Here is a 21,739-nt window from a genome sequence, read left to right as displayed (position 1 = left end):
GGACAGGCCTCACCTCATCTGCACAATCTGCTTACTAATCTGAGGAAACACAGGTGACATGATTGTGAAATGTGCTAATATATTTTTTTAATCATGCAGATACTATCTAATCCTTGTCAATAATGTAACACCAATTCTTGTGCCCGAAATCTTTTTTTAAATAACATTTACAAAACAGAGCACAGGTCATATGTATAAGCATTTCATTACACTACTGAAACCTCACTCATTTAGAAAATACAATTCCTTTATGCACCAACATTTCTTTAAGAAGCATTATCAACAATGTATTAGTCTCTATTATATTCTCTTCCTGACTTACTCTATTTTTCCACCTGTCCCCTTCTAACACCCTCTCTCTGACTTATTCCTTTTTACATCCTGACTCTGTGTTACACTCTCTTACACTCTCTCTTTGACTTACTTTCTCTTACACCCTGGCTCTAATTTATTCCCTCTCTCTCTTTTTTACAGCAATTTGTAAGTCATACTTTCTCTTACATCCTCTTCCTGATTTACTCCGTCTTACAACCTTTCTCTTTGAAACATTTTCTCCCAGACTTACTCCCTATTACACCTTTTGTCTGTTTTACACCCTCTCTCCCTCTTTCTGACTTTTTTATTCTCTTCCTCTCTTCCTGTTACACCCTCTGTCTGACTGAATCCTTGTTACATCCTCTCTCTGATTTACTTCCTCTTACACCCTCTCTCAAACTTACTCTCTCTCTCTCCCTTTTACAGCCTCTCTCTGTTTTAGTCTCTTTTACATACTCTCCCCTTCTAACACCCTCTCTCTGTCTTACATCCTCTTACACCCTCTCTCTGTCTTACACCCTGTTACATCCTTTTTCTGACTTACTCCCTTTGTCCCTTTCTTTGACTGACTCCCTCTCCCTATTACATCCTTTTTCTGTCTTACAACATATTATACACTTTTTCTCTGTCTTAATCCTAGTTACATAGTTGCTGTGATATAAACTTAGATATGTTGTAAACTAGTGTTTATATCGTTTGCTTATTGTCATTGCTTTGTTGTTTGGTAATAGTGGTCTAAAATGTGTTATTTTTTTCTTTAACACAGATTGAAATCAAGATTTCAATAGTAAGGAAATATGCCCTCAAGGCAGAGGAGAAGGAAAGATGCCAAGCGGAAAAAATCAAAAACAGCAACGGAATTAAAGCACTCGTCTACAACAATTACTTCAAAAAACAGGAAAAAAGCTCCTGGTAAGACAACTAAGTCTTTCTTTCGGAACATATGTAGATCAAAAAAAAAATTTGATGAGGATGTGAATATACAGAAGGAGAGAGCAAATTTGAAAAGGAAGGAGAGGCCCCTCAAAATTGCTACTACTGGAGCAGGAGAGAATAATATGTATAGGAATAGAAGGCAAAACCAATTTAGGGACATTCGTAAATGAATGTTTCGCAATAGGGTGGTTTTAAATGTGTTAAAAAATGTTAAAAAAGGTAAACAGAGAGCTGCTTTTTATAAGAAAAAGAAAAGTGTAGAGAAGATTGTTGGTCAGGCTTTTGAACTGAAGAAAAAATTATTTATTTTAGTAATCAATAGAATTAGGACACTTAACAAGACAATTGATTTTTCAAATCAAAGAGTAGATGCAAAAGAGTAATTAATCGGACTAATTTTTGTAAAGTTTTTTCTGGAGAATGGATGCATAGTTCAAGTTGTGAGCCATTTTTTAATGAAGAGAGTTACTTCCAGGAGAATGATTTGGTGCATGCAGTTGACACCAGTGGTCGAGCATATGAGGTAAAAGACGGTTGTCCGATTGAAAAAGAGAAACTTGTGTCTAGAAATGCAGAAGAGGTGTTAACTGATGAAGTTTTAGGGAGACACACTAAGGGTCCAGTGTACACTTGGAAGTGTAGTAGTATTTGTAGTGTGCGACAGGATTCAATCGATTTGCTTCGTAATTTCTTACGTACATATAGTAAGAAAAGTCTAAAACAGAAAATGAAGATGTTGCAAGACTTAGATCCTTGCAGAGTGAGAGAAAACACAGGTTTGCAAGGGCATTCACTGGCTTGTCTTTCTAGAAAAGTATGTCAGAGGGTTTTTCATCATTTTAGGATGTTAGCAATGCATCATAACAAAATGAGGAAATTAGTGAGAATGTTGTATTATGCAAAAAGTCCAGCACTTAAGCTTAAACAGTTAAACAGTGCTCTTTTGCATGGAACTGAATTAGATGTGAAGAAGATTTGTGAAGATATTGAGATTTGTTACTTTGGTGAAAAAGAGGACAGTGTAGAAATTGACACAGTAATAGAAGGTAATGTGGAAGACAATGTACACATTTCAAGTACAGAAAAGTTTGACCAGGAAATTACCAAGATTAAGGTGAAATCAAGTGAAAGGCCTAATTTTACTTGATTGTGTTGTCGACAGACTCATTATAAGATTCAGACTAGGTTAGTTGATTTATGTGCAGAAAGTGAAATGGAAAATAATAGTGAATGGAAGAATTTTGCAACTTTTTTGTTGGTGGAGAATTCTTTTGATTTGAGCTCTGATCAGCGTATTTGTAAATATTGTTATAATAAATTAAATGAAAACAGAATGCCTGCTAGAGCTGTTCATAATAATCTTGAGTTGGTAGACATTCCTCCTAAATTGCTGGATTTAAATACATATGAATCTATTTTGATTCAATATGTCCATCCTTTTCAGGCTATTGTTCGCATGGAGCCTAAGATAGGGAAATTGCCTCCTTCAGATTTACAGAGAGGATTAAAGGGAAGAGTTGTTTATTTGCCTCTACATTTCAAGAAAAATATTGATACAATTGGTATAGAGAAAGTGGAAGAGGAACCTCTGGTTATTCTAGTTAATGGGGTTCCGACAAAGAGTAAGAAAATCTGGCAAGATTTAGTGGATGTTAGGAAAGTCAAAAAGGCAATGTTGTATTTGGTCAAAAACAATGAGTACTACAAAGATGTATGTGTTGGAGCAGAGGAAACAGCTGCAGAAGAAGACAGTGATTGTTCAGCCGGCCAAATTGAAATAGTTTATGTGTCTAGAAGTGAAGAAATATATGAACATTATACTGTTCATCCTTTGCATTCCAAAGAAGTAATGGGGAATGCAATTGACTTGTTTCAAATGAAAGCAGCAAAAGGAAGTCCCATTAGTGTATGGGAAGAAAGTTTAGAAGCTCGTTGTTTTCCACAGCTATTTCCAACAGGTCGAGGTGGACGATATGACGATCGACCACTTCAAATTCCTGCATCTGAATACCGGACTTTAAGATTATATGCTGAAGATCCAAGTTTTCGTCAATGCATCTCATATTTGTTTCATCTACTGTATGAAAGTGACTTGTCTGGGCTTTCATATGCAGTAAACCGTATACTGAAAAGTGGAGCACATCTGCAAAATGTTTCGGCGAGGGACTTTATGGAGAAAGTCAATCTGCAAGACAATATTTTGGAATCTCATCTAATCAATCTCATGGCATGTCAGCGTGGTACAAACGAGTATTGGTACCGTCGTCATGGGGAATTGAAATGTATGCTAAGAAACTTAGGAACTCCTACATGGTTCCTCACTCTTAGCTGTGCTGAGTATGCATGGGACGACTTACTTCAATTTCTACGAGAGGCAAATGCAAACATGCAAAATATAGAATTCAAAACACCTGGAGAACTGTGTTCTTTGGATCCAGTGAATGTATGCAGATATTTCAATCATAGATTTGAAGCTATGATGTCTTTCATTACCAACAAAAAAAAATCCTCCCCTTGGAGAGGTTTTGGATTTCTTTTGGAGAAAGGAGTATCAAGCGAGAGGTGCTCCTCACATACATATGTTGTTATGGATTAAAGATGCACCCAAATTTGGAACAGATTCGGATGACACAGTGACGAGGAAATCACCAAAAGAGTCCAAGTACATCTACGACTACAACCCAGTGATTTTGTCCATGTGGAATGCTAACATGGATATTCAGTTCGTTGCTGACAACTCTATTGCTGTGGCTCGATATGTGATGTCTTACATCACAAAAAAAGAAAAGACAGAACGGAAGGAAATGTGGGAGGACATTTCACATGAAAAGAGTATAAGTAAAAAATTATACAGTTTCAGTTTGAAGATGTTGTCGCATCGAGAAATTGGAGCATATGAATGTTCTGATCGGTTATCATCAGCAAGTCTCTACGCCAAGTCTAGAACAATTATTTGGGTGAGTCTAGGTCTTGCTGCAACACGAAACCGAGTTTTGAAATCTGTACAAGAAATTGAGTATTTGGCGGAGAAAGAACCAAACAGTACATATATTTTGAAGACAAACATGTTGGATACATACTATCCAAATAGAAGTAGTCATCTTGAGAACAGTTGTTTGTATGAAGTTCTGCAAAACTATATTTATAAGAGGACCATCCAAGAAGATATCAATAATGGAATATATGCTGTCATTGGGTGTGAAGGATGTCTAGTGAAGCAGAGAAAAGGCCATTTGATTAATCATCAAAAATTGAGTTGCGAAAATCCAGAGAAAAGGGAATTTTACTATTTAGCTCTTTTGCAACTCTTTAAGCCATGGCGTACAGAAGAGGAACTACTTGGAGATTTTCTCTGTTACGAAGATTCTTTTAATGCAACCAAGGATACCATAGAATGTCCTGATTTTCCAAATTATCTGCAAATGTTGAACGAAGAAATAGAGCAAGAAGCCACAATTGCTGTAGAGATTGCTAGAGACAGTTCTCAAGACAGTCAGAGTTCTGCTTCATTGAGTCAGGATCCACTAGGAGGACCAATTATTCAGAATGAAGCTGCCACTGCCATGGATGAGGTGGAAAGAGCTATGGAACAAGCTCAAGATGATGTAGTTAACTTAGAAGATTTGGTGAAACAACTAAACCTTGAGCAGAAACAGATATATGACGAAGTCACAGAACAGGTTGAACATGGATTTAGTCATGAGAAAAAAGAGTGCTCATGTACATCATTTAAGCCTGTCCGACTGTACGTGAGTGGAGAAGCGGGAACTGGAAAAAGTTTTCTGATTAAAGCAATTGCAACTTATCTGCAGAAAAGGACTGAATCACCGCTGTCTTGTGTTGTTACCGCTCCAACTGGGCTTGCAGCACATAACATTAAAGGGATTACTTTACATCGTTTACTGATGCTACCAGTTGAGCATGATAACAAATTACAATACCACAAGCTATCTGGAGGTGCTTGTTCTGAAGTTTCCAGAGTCCTGAAGAAAATGAAACTTCTTATCATTGATGAAGTAAGCATGGTCTCAAATCTAATGCTTGCTTTTGTGCATTTGAGAATGCAAGAAATTCTTAGAACAGACTATGATGTCTTATTCCGTGGAAAACACATTATTGTTTTTGGAGATCTACTGCAGTTGACTCCAGTGAAAGGACAACCAGTGTTTAAAATGCTCACGCATGAAGATACCAGGAAGTGCCTAGGAAGCATTGGAAACGTTAATATATGGTTAAATTTCAAATATGCAGAACTGCTTCAAAATATGCGACAGGCAAAGGATGAAGATTATAAAAATATTCTACAAGATGTAAGAAACGGTAAAGTAAGTGAGCATGGGAAAGAAGCATTACATGCACGATTAATTTCAAATTTGTATCCAAATGAAAACATTCTTCCAGAGAATATTTTTAAGAAAATTACTGAGAACAAATCTGGGATATGTTTGATGCCAACTCTGCAAGAATGTTCCATCTTCAACAACAAAATGTTAAAGTTAGAAAATGAAGAGATTGTGAAACTGGAAGCTATAGATAAAATAGAGCATATGGGAGCAACAATTATTTTGTCAGAAAATTTGAAATCAAAATTGGATTCATTAGAGAAGAGTATATCTAAAACTGCTGGTTTTGAAAAGACTCTGAATGTGTGTTTAAATTGTCGTATCATTTTGAGAAGGAATTTAAATGTTGAAAGAGGTCTGGTAAATGGAGCAATGGGTCATGTTGTTGATTTTGTGAATTACAAAAATAGAGATGGAATTGAAATTTTAAAAATTAAATTTGATGGCATTGACGAAATAGAACAAATTTGTCATTGTTCAGCTAGATTTTTGCTTGTGAAAGACTTATATGTTCGCCGAAAACAGTTTCCTGTTTGTTTGGCATATGCGGTGACAATTCATAAATCTCAAGGTTTAAGTGTAGATAGTGCTTTTGTAGTGTAGTTCCTATTATCCCAATAGGCTCTGCGCATTGGAATAATACCTTCAATAGTATAGGCCTAGACCAGACGTTAACTAGGTCTACTATTGTCGATATTAGACTTAAAGTTTTGGGTTTGCCAGCTAGCTCAGAGTTCACTAGAAACTTTCTCGAATAGGCAAGGAGGAGTTGAACCTCCCTGGATAGACAAGAAGGGATTTAGTTTCTGACAACCATAGAACATGACAACTTTGCTCTCCCCTAATCAAGAGTGTATCTCGAGAGTCGTGTGAACAAAAGGCAATTTATTTTACTCAGTCAGTACGTGCATTCTTAGTCTCATCAGATTGTAGAGAAAAGGAAGAGACGGGCGTGTTCAATAAAAGATGTTATTTATTGATCAGTCTCTTTTCTCATACAAGAGAAATGGATCGATATTATTGCAATACTTATGGTTAAGTAAAGTGCATACATTAAAAGCAGAAGTATAAAATAATACTGTAAAAACATTGATATGGTTTCTAAGCCATATGAAGGTTTAAAATGAATAAGATATATTACATACACATATACATTTGACTAATCGTACTCAACTGGTGTTTCTAACTACGCCTACCCCGTGTACCTGACCTAAGTCTAATGCGTGGGCGGGAATAGAAAGTTACAGTTTAAGTTAAGTTTGTTTTGCCAAGTGACTGACTAAAGAATTCTCTGTGAGAGGTTATTCAGTTCTGTACCTGGAATCTAGGATGGATGAGGGATGGTATCTCTCGTCTCTGGCCTCGATATTCCAGGCTGCCTGCGAGGGCTACCCGGAAGCGCCGGAGCTGGATTTCTCGGCAGGAGAAAGGCAGCGTCTCATTCTCAGCGCGTCAGGAAGGCGGGGCTGCGCCAGCGGGGTCTGCTCTGCTCTGGGCTTTGGCAAGTCTGGCTGCTCCGATCTCGTCACCACCGCGTGTGTTTGCATAGGGCAATATCGGTAATATTTATACCTTTAAGGTGCCGAGATTGACGTAAGGATGGACATAGATACGTCAATAAGGATGTCATACGACCAGGTCGTTAGCACATTCTTTTGCTGAAGTTCTCGGTGAAATCAAAACAATGGCCGCAGGGTTTTTCCCAGGTTGTCATAGGTTTGATTTGTTTTGAGAACTCCGTATGCCTTATCAGGGGCTGGAGGAATATCGCTTGTCTAATTAGATGGCAAGCGTTATGACCTAATCAGATAACACGTTCCTGTGCCGTAGTGTGGCTTTATCAGATAACGGTTCCTGCATCATGGGGGTTTTCTGCCTCATGGGATGGCTGCTAGTTAACTTGTTAGTTTGTTAACCAGAATAGGGTCAGGAATAGGGGGATCGATACAGAACCTATAGGAATACATCACACCCACTCCACGCTAACTATGGACATATTTACTAATCTATGCATAGTAAAACATACTGTAGAGTATCGTGTATACCTTACCACCCCAAAATACATAAATGCATTTTCAAATTATCAAATATACGGAAAAAAAGCATTTACATGTATTGTATGCACTCAAGCTGTGAAATAATGCTAAAGTAATCACGCATTTGTATACATTATTGCTAAATGGTATATGAGAATTTACACATGAAATGGCTCTTAATACAGAAAAAAGTTCGAGACCATTCCATCACAGAATAAAATAATTATGAACATACCAGCGGGCAGCTAATGTCTATAAGCTATCTAAAAGTAGAAATTTGTATTGCTCTAAGAATAGTTCTTACTTTAAGCAGAAGATAGTGTCCCGAAAAATATGCAAAAATATTTTGGGGCTGCTGAAAAAATTGCTGTCCGTGAACTGGAGGGAAAAATGTTCATGGTATTTTGCTTTTCTAGTTGAAGGCCAAATTCAGGGAACGCTGTGTACGAGCTTGCTCAAAAGTCTCTATTTCTGCTCTGGTGAGAACATCATATCATTTAGACTCTCGAAAAAGTTGTCAACAGCTTCCTGGGAGAGTTCCACTAACTCGGAAATAGGTGTAACCATGCATTCGTGCGCATGATTGTCTCCATTGACATTCTGATTTGGATTGCTGACAGAAGGTCGTACCTGCTAGATGCTGCTTTCACCTTGAACTTCACTACCCCTTAATCGTAGTGGTGAAGCTTCCACATATGCCGTCATCAGGATTGGTAGCCGTTGAGGGCAGCACAAAGCATGAGCCTTTGTTGGACTCAACAATGTTTCTGCATCCATTGGCGCATCCGATTGTAGCGTCAGACAGGTGTCTAACACGCATTCTTCTCCGCATAGCAGGCACCTTAATACAGGTAAAACACATCGATGCCACATTGGTCGAAATGAAAGAAACCAAGTCATGTTCAGGTCTCTAAGCCGGGATAGTCCCAGGATTTTTGATATCCGGTCCCGGTATCCAATGGCTAGGATTGTTTCTTCCCTTGTTGCAGGTGTTTTGTCTGTGACATGGTTTGCCATAACGAAATATAAGGACTAAGAATAGGATTCCTGCAATTAGTCCTAAAATGAGGGGAAGTCCGCCAAAAATCGAATGGACGAAATCTGGAAAAATACCCAGTATGGCTTTGAATGGTGTTAATGCCATCGAAAATACTGTCTTAAATACTTTTGAGACTCCACTGGTATCAGAAATATTTAAGATTTCATTCAGGATTTCCGCGAAATGTATGGGGGAATCAGTCGATAACAATGAATGTATCTCTGCAGTCGTCCTTGCGACTAGGAGATCATACGTTTCTTTTGATGACGTGAGCCTTGTCGGCGTCTGAAGAAGCACTGTTTTCATTCTGCTTAAAGTATCTATTCGAATAGAAGTAATTTTCAAGTTGGGCCATGCCCTTGCCTCCCTGTCTGGAAAGGAGCTGGGGAACAATAAGCGTCCACAGCACTTGACCTTCGCAGTCGTAGTTACGAGATAAGGAGTCCCGGGCATAAGACTACAGCATCTGCGATCTACAATTAGAATGTAACTCCCATTATAGAGTCGCTGAAAGAATGGTTCTATCTCTGTAGCAGGTGTGCCTAGCTGGTGACATGAAAGGTTATTTGAGTTCCCTTCACAGGCTCCATGCAAACTAATTCCGTTACACAGAAGTGTACCGCTTAGTGACATCGCACAATTATTGCCACTAAGAAACACTTTCTGTCCTTTATTACTGACACATGCATGTGAATAGGGCAGGTTCCATGTTGTTTTAATGTACCCTTTTCCCAATTTTTCGTACATGCCAGCCTGTATATATTTTTGGCAGTATTGAAACCTGAAGGTTGATATTGGAATATTAATTATCCCATGTATTATCCATTCACTGACAGGTCGTTCTGACATTGTCACTGGTAATCTTTCGAGTTTCTCAATGCTCAGGATTGTATAATCAGCACCCTTCTGGGCCATACTGATTTGTTTATCAGTAAGGTTAAAGATATTGAAAAGTGACGTTGTGTTGATTAAACGCCAAGGCACATAGCCTGAACGCAGATTTTGTAACGTCCAGCCAAGCTGTACAATAGAACGCAATTGAGACTGACCGTGTTGTAACAACAGTAAGTCTTGCGATATTATGTCGATTGCTGAAGACACAATGCTGTCCAGAGAAAAAATTCTGGAGGACAGAGTCATTAACCCATTGTCCACTACAGAAAGTGATTTTTCCAAATTAATACGGTCAATTTCCCGTATCCTTTCTGCTGTCTCAATTTGAGTAACCTTCCAGGCCTCATTGTATGCTGCATATACAGAGGCTGCCATGAAACGCTTTTGACGCTGTTTGCGTGGTCCCATAGTGAAATCACGCAAGTCAGCACCATCAGTAAGTAAAGTTAGGTGTTGCTTAATTTCTGCCAGTGTGGAAGTTTGTAGCCATTGAAGGCATAATTTGCCCACACTGTAGGTGGTTATTATCCCTGGGTGATGTCTTTGGGGATATCTAGGGTCTGGCCTGGTCATTTTGAACCCCTGTGTTTTGTTCAGGAATCTGTCTTGACAGTTATTAGTATCTGTGGGCCAGATCAACCACTGTTTCCAATCTGGATGTGTTGTGTTTTGGTTTAATACATAGTTTATGTCTATCTCCTCATCTGTAGAGCTATTGCTGTTCATTGTTGGTTTTGGAATAGACGGTTTATTTAAGTCTTTGATTTTGGCTAAGCCAAGACAGGTAGTTTGTTGAACAGTGTCATTTAAAAATATAATTTGTTCTGGGATCATGCAGGCTCTAAACAAAGATTCTATACCCTGTACTTGCCATTCTTTTGTACCCCAAACACTTTTCAATTCAACATTTTTGTCCCAATAATCAAAACCAAAAGTATTCATTTGTTCAAAGAATGAGTCTGAATATATCAATTTTGTGTTGGTTATCATGGTCTTTGTCCCTGTCTTATTTGAAAATTTGAAGTAAAATGTTTCAGCATTACTTATGTTAAAACCTGAAAAGTATGAATATTTGTCATAAACGGTTCTTGAGCTTCCTTTTGGAGGGGTTGCACAATGTTCCCATTGATTATAATTTAAAACATATCTAGGTTGTGCAGATCTATGTAAAAAATGGTTACCATAGTGGTTGTAGCAATACATACTATCATAATTTGTAGAACCCTGCAAATAATCATGTTTGGTAAATTTAGCAGACATCACTAAGTCAGACATCATATTGTTTATACTTTCAAAGTCCCAATCATCAGCAAATGTGCTTGGTTTTACGAAGTCACTCAATGAGATTTTAATTTGGTGTGGATATTTCAGGATTTCAACCGGACCATAGATTTCGTAGTCAGTGTTGTCCCATGCTACCCCACCCGGTATAGGATTGGCTGTGAAGTTGACTGAAGAAAGTTCTCTTTTCTCGACGTGTGAAGATGTGTGTGGTTTGAGGATCAAGTTGATTTTCTGACTTGCTGTGTCCATTTTAGCATATTTTCCCTCAATGAAGCGTCCCAAAGTTAGTATCATGATGAGCCAAAGTATGAGGATAAATGCACCAAAACCCACCCAAAATTCAATCCATGGAGAAATCAGATATGTTTCTTTCAGTTGTTTCAAAAGTTCTTTAGCTTTATCTTTAAAGGTTTTTGATGATGGCTGTGTTTTTGATTCAGTGAAGCCTTCGGAGGAATCATCGAAGTTTATGAAGTAGCCGGATGCAGTTCTGTCAATTGTTCCAATTGCTTCAGGATTACTGTTTCTTGCATAGTCGTTTGTTACTTCATTATAGGTTGGTGTGTCTCTGCTAAATGTTTTTATTTGGGTGTTCAGAGGTCTAAGTTCCATTGCATTGTTGCATAGTCCTTGTCGTTCTTCTGTAGGCGTTTCGAATGTGATTAGCCTCTTTGTTAGGACCTCTGTACTGGTAGCGAACCTTGGTGTTCTGCTACTTATGGGGAGTCCACTTGGCCTACTTTTTGTTATCGGCCACATGATTGTGGTTTTACCAGGTCGATGGATACAACTCGGTTCTCCTTTTTACCAGCAAGCGGCGGTAGTACTACTGATCTTGTCCCGTTGACAGACAAGACAGGAACTGCTTTTCTGTAAGAAGGCCCAAATTCCTTCTTTACCGCGATCTTTTCTCTGACTAGATCCCCGACTTTTGGAATCCAGACAGGTCTTGCTGGGACAGGTGGTGGTTCTTCAGTGGTTGTTGGCTGCTGTTTCAACTTTATGTTGCTCAGGTCTTTTCTTGTTTCGTTTAAGTCCTGTAAAATAGCCAAACGATCTTTGATATCAAAGCTTTTTTCCTTTACCACTGAAGTCTGACTGTCAAGGTCAGAGATTAACATCCTAGTTCCAAATAATAATTCGTACGGACTGAATCCCTTCAGAGAATTTCTTGGCAGGTTATTTAGACTACGTTGGACACTTATTAGATGTTTGACCCACCCAGCTCCTGAACCTAATATCCTTTCCGTTATAGATTGCTTTATGCCTTGGTTTTTTCTTTACACCATCCCGTATCCCTCAGGAAGGAAGTGAGAAGATTCCCGCTGTGCTATGCTCATTTGGCCATGTTTCCCCTCAGGCTGGAGGGCTAGAGTGAAAACAATGGTCAAACGTAGCATGCTCTTAGCGTATATGCCATTTAGACTCGCAAATCTTTGTATAACAGTCCAGACGTCAGCCGAGTGCTGGTGATCTACATTATAAGTGGAAACTAGCCTGTATATGTTAATCGCAAGCCTTGCTTTTTACTGTTGATTTTTTCTGGAGTGAAACGACACGGTATTACACCGTTTCTCTCACCACTGCGATTCCTTTTGCAGTTGGGGCACTTTTTTACAAACATGGTGTGATGCAGGCTCATGCCTGGCCACCAGTACCTTGATTGTAATTCTTCCAGAGAATCTTTTAGTTTGAGGTGTCTGAGACCCTCACCCATATGTGCGTCTGCGATTAACAAGTTCCTCCTGTCCATGTTTGGAATCACTCTATCCCCCACTCCAGGGATTCGAGCAAAAGGGACGGAGTTTGCATCGATTATGTATGTATAATTGAGTGGATAGTTGATCGGTAGCGCTGAGCAGTCGCCTTTTGATGACGTTTTCACTGCCAGCACTGTTTCACCGTCAATATACTTCACTGTACGCTTTTTTCGAACTACGGAAGCCGATTTAGTTGCTACCGCTGTGGCTGTCTCAGCCAATGAATTCCCTGCAACGTGAACGCCATCACGCTGATGACTCAGTGAGTGTGTCACGTGAGTCTTTGGTAGTTCTTTTTGTAAAAGAGCTATTTGTTCCCAAAGCAGTTTTTGCTTTATTGTTGCACCTGTGTCATCTTTGTAACCGTTTTGAATCCATGTCTGCAAATTGTTGTTATATGATTTGACGCAGTAATATGAATCGGACACTATAAGTGTCGGGAATTCGCGATCCGCATTATCTAGCGCCATTTTCAATGCTATTATTTCAGTCTGTTGTTCTGAATTAGTTTCTACTGAGTGTGTTTTTGTTAATAGAGGTCTTAGTTTACCTCCGCGCCACACTTCTTTTGTAATCTCACATGTTGGGTTGTATGCTTGTTCTCCCCAAACGGAGGGTTGAGCATGTCCGTCTGTATAGATTACACAAGCGTATTGTCGTAAGGGCAGAATGTCGATAGGCAGAGGGAATGTTCTTTCATATTCTAGATTTTTTAGTTCCTCTAGTTCTGGATCAAAGTAATAGTATACTTTGTCCGTTGTAATTGAATTCACCCATTGTATCCATTCTGGATTCAATGTTGTTGTTGGTAAATTACACGGTGTTGTTAATGCCTCAAAGGCTGATTCTGCTGTTCTGACTGTGATACGTCTACCGTCAGCTTGATCTTTTTCTCTAGCTATTGCGGTTTGAACTGCATGAACAATTTTTTCTTTAATGCTGAATTTCTGTTCAGCTTCTGTGTACAAGTGTGATTTGAATGCAATTGGTACCTTTTCTCCCTCATTAGAGGTCAGGTATGTGAATCCGCATCTTCCTGGGATGACTCGAATCACAAGATTGCGTGTGTTATCACGTGTTTCTAATTTTGTTTTAATTGGCATGTCTGTTTGTAAGGATGTCAGAATTTCTGTGTGTATTTGAGTCCAATTGGTTCTTTTAAAATCTGGTTTTATTAGATCATAAAGGGGTTTGACCCTTTCTGCGTAATTTGCAATGTATGTTCTTCCGAAATTTAGGAAGCCTAGAATTGACTGTAGGTTTTTTAGTGTTCTAGGTGCTTGGAGTACGGCACATTTCTCTAGAAAATTGTCAGCCAGGCTTTTGCCTTCACTTGATAATTCATATCCTAAGAACAGGACTGTCAGATGGGCAATTCTGGATTTTTTAAAGTTGAATTTGTAACCCTCTGCTGCGAACCCAAGTATTATGGTGTTCACTCTCTTCAAGTGACTATCCAAGTCATCATCTGTTAAGTATATGTCGTCGACATACGATAATGCTTCGTCGTCATATGTTTGTAGTAATTCTGTTACTCTGCTGAGAATACTCCCGGGCTGTTCTTGTACCCCTGGGCTAACCGACAGAATTGTTTTTGAGTGCCATTTATTGAGAATGCAGACAAATATCTGCTCTCTGGTGCTATGTTTTGACAAAAGAATCCATTAGAGATGTCTAATGTTGTTTTGTATTTTTTGCAACATGAGTTAAGGTGTCGGTAATCCAAAACTAGACGATATGAATTGTCTGGTTTGGAGACCGGAAACAAAGGGTTGTTCATTTGTGAGGTGCAAGTTTCAATCACCCCCTGGTATTCTAGCTGATCTAGGATTTCTTTTACCTGTTTTTTAGCTTCTTGCTTAATTGGGTACTGCCTCTGTGCAGTAGGTTGTGATTTTAACTGGATTTTGTGAGGAGGAGAGTCCTCATCCCATCCTACGTGATTTTTATATAAAGCAGGAGCTAGGGCTACTGCCCACTTTCTAGCAAGTGTGTATTTTTTATGAATTGGGATGTGATTTGAGAAGGCAGGCATAATTATTTCTTCGCCATGAGGGCAATCCCTGACAAACTCTGGTGGCCAGTCTTTTTCAGCTAGAAGGATGTCATAGCCCTTGGAGAGATTATCCCAAAATAGTCCCCTTATTTTTATAGTCTTATCCCCCTCTATACGTAAAGTTAGTTCATATATTTTGTGAGGTTGGCTAACTCTGGTGTCTGCAGTTTCCACTTGAAGATATTCATTCGTGTCCACTGTCTCCAGATGATTCATAAGGACTTTGCGAGCTATGCTCACTTCTGATGCGCTGTCTAGCATTGTCTGAGCCCATTCTCCGTTTTTCAGTTGTGTCCTCAGTATTCTCGGCATTGTTAACTACCTTGATACTGGCTATCTTCTTTTTTGGAAATTGTAATTTCTTTTTTAGCTGAGCAGGTTCCTTGTCTTTGGACTTGGCGTGCTCTTCTCTTTGTTCTGATCGTCCTCTTCTTTCCGATTTCTGCGAGGAAGTCTGAAAAGATTGAGAGGGACGTGTATCAATGTCTTGATATCTATCAGGCTTCTTTATATTATCCCTATTTCTAAGGTTATATCTTTTCCCAGAGGGGTCACTCTGGGGTGACCTGTGTCTTTGGTTCGGAGATTTTTCTCTTCGCCTAGGAGACCTTCCTCTGGACTGGAATTTCTTTTCTTTAGGATTGGATTGTTTGTTTCCATCCCAGCTCTTTTTTTGTGATGTTGAGTTATTATTAAAAAACATTTTTTCAGGACTTTCAATCAGTTGTGGTTTTACTGGTATTCCACCTAAACTATCACTACCTAGTTCCTCATAGGATTTTTCTATGATTCTGGCAATTTCAGCTGGTTGGTCTGCTATATCTGTCTCTTTTAGCCTCTGGCGGATCGCCACGTTTGCTGCTTCTCCCTTTATGTTGGCTAATAATATAGCCGAGACCCGCTTGAAGTCTTTTAGTAATTTCATACCAAGAGTTAAAGCGGGTTCTGGACCATATTCGTCTTGAATTTGTTTTAGCACATCTGGTATTACCGAAATGGATGGAACACCGTGCGTTTTTGTGTAGATGGAAGCAAAGACTGTACCCCAAGTGTCACAGTCCTCAATGTGTGGTGCGATTCCCATTGGAAGACAGATAGTCAGAATCCTGTGTTTTTTTAACGGGGTGGTGTCTGGAAACACAGCCTCTATTTGGGTGATTTTTTGTGCTAACCAGAATGGTATTTGTTCCCGTTTAGCTGGTACTTTACCTAGGCAGGATTGTATGTTTTGTGGTGTAATTTTATTTGTGTTCCCCTGGTGAGGGGTCAGCTGTGGAATTTTAATTGCTGGTTGAATTGTTGAAGTCCGCATCACATATTGGACTAATTGTCTATGTATCTTTATTAATTGTTTTAGTTGTACTAAAAGATCTGCTGCAGGCATTCTTTCGAACTCTGGATGTGGTGTGTATCCGGCTAGGACCGGCCACGTTGCTCCTGGTCTACCTAAAGGACCGAGCCTGGTGATGTGATTATTGTGTTTTAGGGCGCCATTCAGGAGCAGGTGCTCTTGAAATTTAAGTGGTACTTCCACCTCCTCGAAAGGAGTATACTCTTCAGGAGGTTCCTCTGTTTTGTAATAGTGGAAGTACTTTGTTACAGCATTTGCTGCTGGAAAATGTATCCATGAATAGTATACCTCTGTCTGCCGATATTCGTGTGCCTCAATTACGAATATGACTGTACCACCTCTAGGTGTCAGTCCATTTTCTATAAGTTTTAAGGTTATAGATTTCCTTTTGATGACCGGGATGAGTATTATATCCTGGTCTGCTTCTTGCAATGCAGTATCAGCTGCTGCGAGTTCAGTTGCTAATCTAACTGCCTCTCTTTCATCATCACTGTCTACCATTTTACCGACAGGATGGTTACTTTGTTTGTTTGCAGATCAGGTTTCTTATGGAAACAAAGATTAGATGCACAATATTTTGGAACGGTTTATCCTTCAACGTTGACTAAACCAAGTACCATACATAGGAGTTTCCTCCTGCGAGGTTTGGCGGATATTACCTTTCACCCACTCCAGACGTCTTTGGAGTATTATGGGAAAAGGGGTCTGAGTGAGAAAGCACGACTGAGTTACTCTAAATGTCTTACGTTAGTTTTATCGCCCTTCCAAACACGTTGGGCGCCATGTAGTGTAGTTCCTATTATCCCAATAGGCTCTGCGCATTGGAATAATACCTTCAATAGTATAGGCCTAGACCAGACGTTAACTAGGTCTACTATTGTCGATATTAGACTTAAAGTTTTGGGTTTGCCAGCTAGCTCAGAGTTCACTAGAAACTTTCTCGAATAGGCAAGGAGGAGTTGAACCTCCCTGGATAGACAAGAAGGGATTTAGTTTCTGACAACCATAGAACATGACAACTTTGCTCTCCCCTAATCAAGAGTGTATCTCGAGAGTTGTGTGAACAAAAGGCAATTTATTTTACTCAGTCAGTACGTGCATTCTTAGTCTCATCAGATTGTAGAGAAAAGGAAGAGACGGGCGTGTTCAATAAAAGATGTTATTTATTGATCAGTCTCTTTTCTCATACAAGAGAAATGGATCGATATTATTGCAATACTTATGGTTAAGTAAAGTGCATACATTAAAAGCAGAAGTATAAAATAATACTGTAAAAACATTGATATGGTTTCTAAGCCATATGAAGGTTTAAAATGAATAAGATATATTACATACACATATACATTTGACTAATCGTACTCAACTGGTGTTTCTAACTACGCCTACCCCGTGTACCTGACCTAAGTCTAATGCGTGGGCGGGAATAGAAAGTTACAGTTTAAGTTAAGTTTGTTTTGCCAAGTGACTGACTAAAGAATTCTCTGTGAGGGGTTATTCAGTTCTGTACCTGGAATCTAGGATGGATGAGGGATGGTATCTCTCGTCTCTGGCCTCGATATTCCAGGCTGCCTGCGAGGGCTACCCGGAAGCGCCGGAGCTGGATTTCTCGGCAGGAGAAAGGCAGCGTCTCGTTCTCAGCGCGTCAGGAAGGCGGGGCTGCGCCAGCGGGGTCTGCTCTGCCTGGGCTTCGGCAAGTCTGGCTGCTCCGATCTCGTCACCACCGCGTGTGTTTGCATAGGGCAATATCGGTAATATTTATACCTTTAAGGTGCCGAGATTGACGTAAGGATGGACATAGATACGTCAATAAGGATGTCATACGACCAGGTCGTTAGCACATTCTTTTGCTGAAGTTCTCGGTGAAATCAAAACAATGGCCGCAGGGTTTTTCCCAGGTTGTCATAGGTTTGATTTGTTTTGAGAACTCCGTATGCCTTATCAGGGGCTGGAGGAATATCGCTTGTCTAATTAGATGGCAAGCGTTATGACCTAATCAGATAACACGTTCCTGTGCCGTAGTGTGGCTTTATCAGATAACGGTTCCTGCATCATGGGGGTTTTCTGCCTCATGGGATGGCTGCTAGTTAACTTGTTAGTTTGTTAACCAGAATAGGGTCAGGAATAGGGGGATCGATACAGAACCTATAGGAATACATCACACTTTGGTGAACATTGGAAGTTCTGTGTTTAAAGAGGGTATGGCATATGTGGCATTATCACGAGTCAGAACTTTATCAGGATTGTACTTGATTGAGTGTGATGAAACAAAGATTTGTGCAGATCTAGATTGTGTTAAAGAATACAATAGGTTAAGAAGAGAATATGCTCCACATTTGCCTCAATATCCTCTGTTTGAAAAACGTGTGGTAGGCCGAAAAATAAGAAATGAGAATTATTGCTGTGAGGTAGTAGCCAAAAGACAAAAAGTAGATGAAACTGTAATTGTAAGCAGAAAGAAAAAGGATTCTGTTGAAGATGTTGTTGGATTTCAGTTTGAAAACAGTTCTGGTGTCAACTGCTATGCTAATGTAGTGCTTAGTGTTGTTTTTTTTCTTCAAAATTTACAAGAACAGATTGTTGAAAATCGGGATCAAACATTCTGCTGTTTATTGAATTCTGTGTTTGAGAAATGTAGCAGTGATAGAGCAAAAATAGAAAGTGTTTCAGAAATTCGAAATCTTCTAGACATATGTTCTGGTCAAAATCAATGTTCACAGAATATTCAGCAGGATTGTCAGGAATTTTTAATGTATATGTTTGATGTATTGGAAGATGAAGGTGTAGATATAAAAAATCTTTTTAGCCTTTCTTATCAATGGCAGCATGACTGCGACAACTCTAGTTTATCAAGTAGTACTACAATAGACACCGAAAGATTTATATATTTGACTTTACCAGACTGCAAGTCAGTGCCTTTTAATAATCTAGTTAAATCAGCTGATCACAATATGGTGTGTACCCAATGTAAGTCTGCAATGCTGTCCACATTATTTATACAAAATGATGGTCAGTATGTCATTTTAATGTTCCAACGATGTAGACCTGATGGAACCAAATTGACAACTTCTATTAAAAATTTCGTGGCTTCTCAGTTATCAATTTCAGGAAGAACTTTTGCAACTGTAGCTATTATTTATCATGACGGTCCTTCAACAACATCACGGCATTACACATGCTATTTAAAATGTCGAAAAGGTTGGACTAACTGTAATGATACTCATTTGACTTTCAAACAACGTTTGCCTTTTGACTTAAAAAATTCATACCTAGTGTTTTTACAACCAAAATTTAAGTAAAGGTAATTGGCCTATGAAGACGGGAGCAGTTAATAAAAGTTAGTTTTGCTGTTTAAAATTATATTGTGAGTAAAAGTGATGAAGATAATATAAAAATTATAGTTCTCATAAAGGTACGGTAAGTAGATCGCACAGTAAGTGATATCAGTATTATAGGAAATGTTCAACATGAGAGAGCGAGAGATGGAATTATGAATATTTAAATATTGTGAAAATGTTGTTTCAGTCTTTCTTTCAGAATGTCGGGAAAACGGTAATTTTAGAGTTTGTTTTAAGTAATTTGAAAATATACTGATACATCTGACACTATTTGGCCTTAAGGAAAGGTGAAGGAATGAGCAAAGAGTCATGACTGAACACAAGGAGTATATGAAAACATTGAAACATATTTCAGATGTTCTTGGAGCTTTTCTTCTAGAAAGTCGATGAAATGGAATTTTTAGAGAACAGCAGAGTACCTTCCAACGAAAAGGACCTTCATGATGTACTATTTGGCCTAAAGGAAAAGTAAGTGAATCAAAGATTAGTGTACATATGTGATTTGTAAGTTTATATGGTTTTTTTTCAACACAATCTTTTAGATTGTGTTTTTTTTTCCCGCTGTCATATGATGAATAGTTTGAACTCACTGTTTTTAGTGAAATTCAATATGTTCTGAGAACAGCAAAAATAAACTATCTAACATGTTGCACAAATTATTCTATAGTTTGTATTGTGTAATTTATATTGTATTCCCATTGTCTCACACTCACTTTCCTTTTTCCTCTCTCTTTCAGCTCTCTTTACTCACTCACACTGCCTTTCTCTCACTCTGTTTCACACCCATTCATTTACTCCACTTCTTTCACAACCCCTCATTTCCATTTCAACTGTCTGCATCCCCTCTCTCCCTTGCACCACTTTTCAGTTTTCAGTCTCTCTGCTTTACTTCTCTTTTCCGTCTTTTCCTCCTTTGCTCTTTTAGTAATTCCTCTTTACTCACTCACCAGTATTGTCGCACTCTGTCACTATAACTCACCCACTCTCCCTCGCTTATCTTTGTTTGCTCCTTTCTTTTGACCTCTTCTCTCTATTTTCCGTTCACTACCTCTATGTCCTCAGTCCCTCACTCTCCTCGTGCTATGTTCACTTGTGTTTATCTACCTTCTATCATTTCTCTTACAACAACTTCACTGCTCCTCTCTCATCGTTCTTCACCCCATTTCTTTTAGTCCGGTTCCATTACTACCCCTCATTTCCTATCTTTCAATGTCCTTCTCTTTACTTTCATCACCAAATCACTTTCTCTCAGTACCACTGCTTTAGTCCTCTTCTCCTCTCTTCCCTTCTTTTGTTCCCTTTCTCATTTTCCTTTCCTCACTCATTGTACTCCACTTCACTCAGTCCTTCCCTTAGTCTCTCTGTCTACTAACTTCCTCACTCCTTTTCTCTCAATCCTTCTATAGTATCCTCTCTCCCTTCATTCCTTCACTCTATGACTCTCCTTCACTTACTCTCAGTTATCTTCCATTCCTCATTCTTCTAAATGCATCCTCAATCAGACTCCTTTCCCTCTCAGTCATTCTCTTTTTACTTACTCCTGTTTCCAGAATTTAGTTTTGCTAACTCACATTCTTTTAGTATCTTTCTTACCTTCAGTTCATTTCTCTCTTCTTCTCTTCCTCTCTGTCAGTGAATCTATATGCCTTACTCTTAGTAATTTGCTCTCCTTCTATTTCTTTTACCCTCTTTTTGTCCTTCTACATTACTTTATTTCCCTTTCTGTGTCTTTCACTCGTACTTTATTTCTTAATACACTGTTATGATTTTTAACCTCTTCATTTGTATCTTTTATTTTAAAATATATATTTTACTAATTATAACTTATTTTTTCTTCTCTCTTTCACAGATACAAAGTGTAGTAAAAAAATGTAATTAAAGTTACATTAATTATATGGTAAGTGTGACTAAACAAATGTAGTTTGTCATCACCCTTTGCTTTAACCTCACTACTATTTTCTCACCCTACCTCACTCCTGTTTCCTTACTCTGCTTACCTCACTTATTCTTATCCTCCATTTTTACTCTCCTTTCTCTAACTCTCCTCCCATATTCAACTTCTTTCAGTCCCCCTGCTTTACTTCCCTTACCCTCTGTTCCCTTCCTTTGCTCCTTCACTCATTCTCTTTCCCTTAATCATTTACTTCACTCCTCTCACTCCTTCTCTCAGTCCGTCTGTCCTCACAGTTCCTGACTTCTGTTCCCTCACTCTGTCTCTCTTACCGTCGCTGTCTGTGTCCCCTCACTCTGTCAATACTCTTTCGTCATGCTCACTCCCTACAACTCACCCACACTCCCTCACTTACCTTTCTTTGCTGCTTCACTCACTCCCCTCTTTCACCCCTCTTTACTTACAGTCACTGCTCTTTTCTAACCCTCCCTCACCGTTG

The sequence above is a fragment of the Lissotriton helveticus genome, chromosome 11 (assembly GCF_964261635.1).
Source record: "Lissotriton helveticus chromosome 11, aLisHel1.1, whole genome shotgun sequence".
Lineage (NCBI taxonomy): Eukaryota > Metazoa > Chordata > Amphibia > Caudata > Salamandridae > Lissotriton > Lissotriton helveticus.
The sequence above is the reverse complement of the archived record's forward strand: the minus strand, read 5'-3'. Positions refer to the sequence as shown.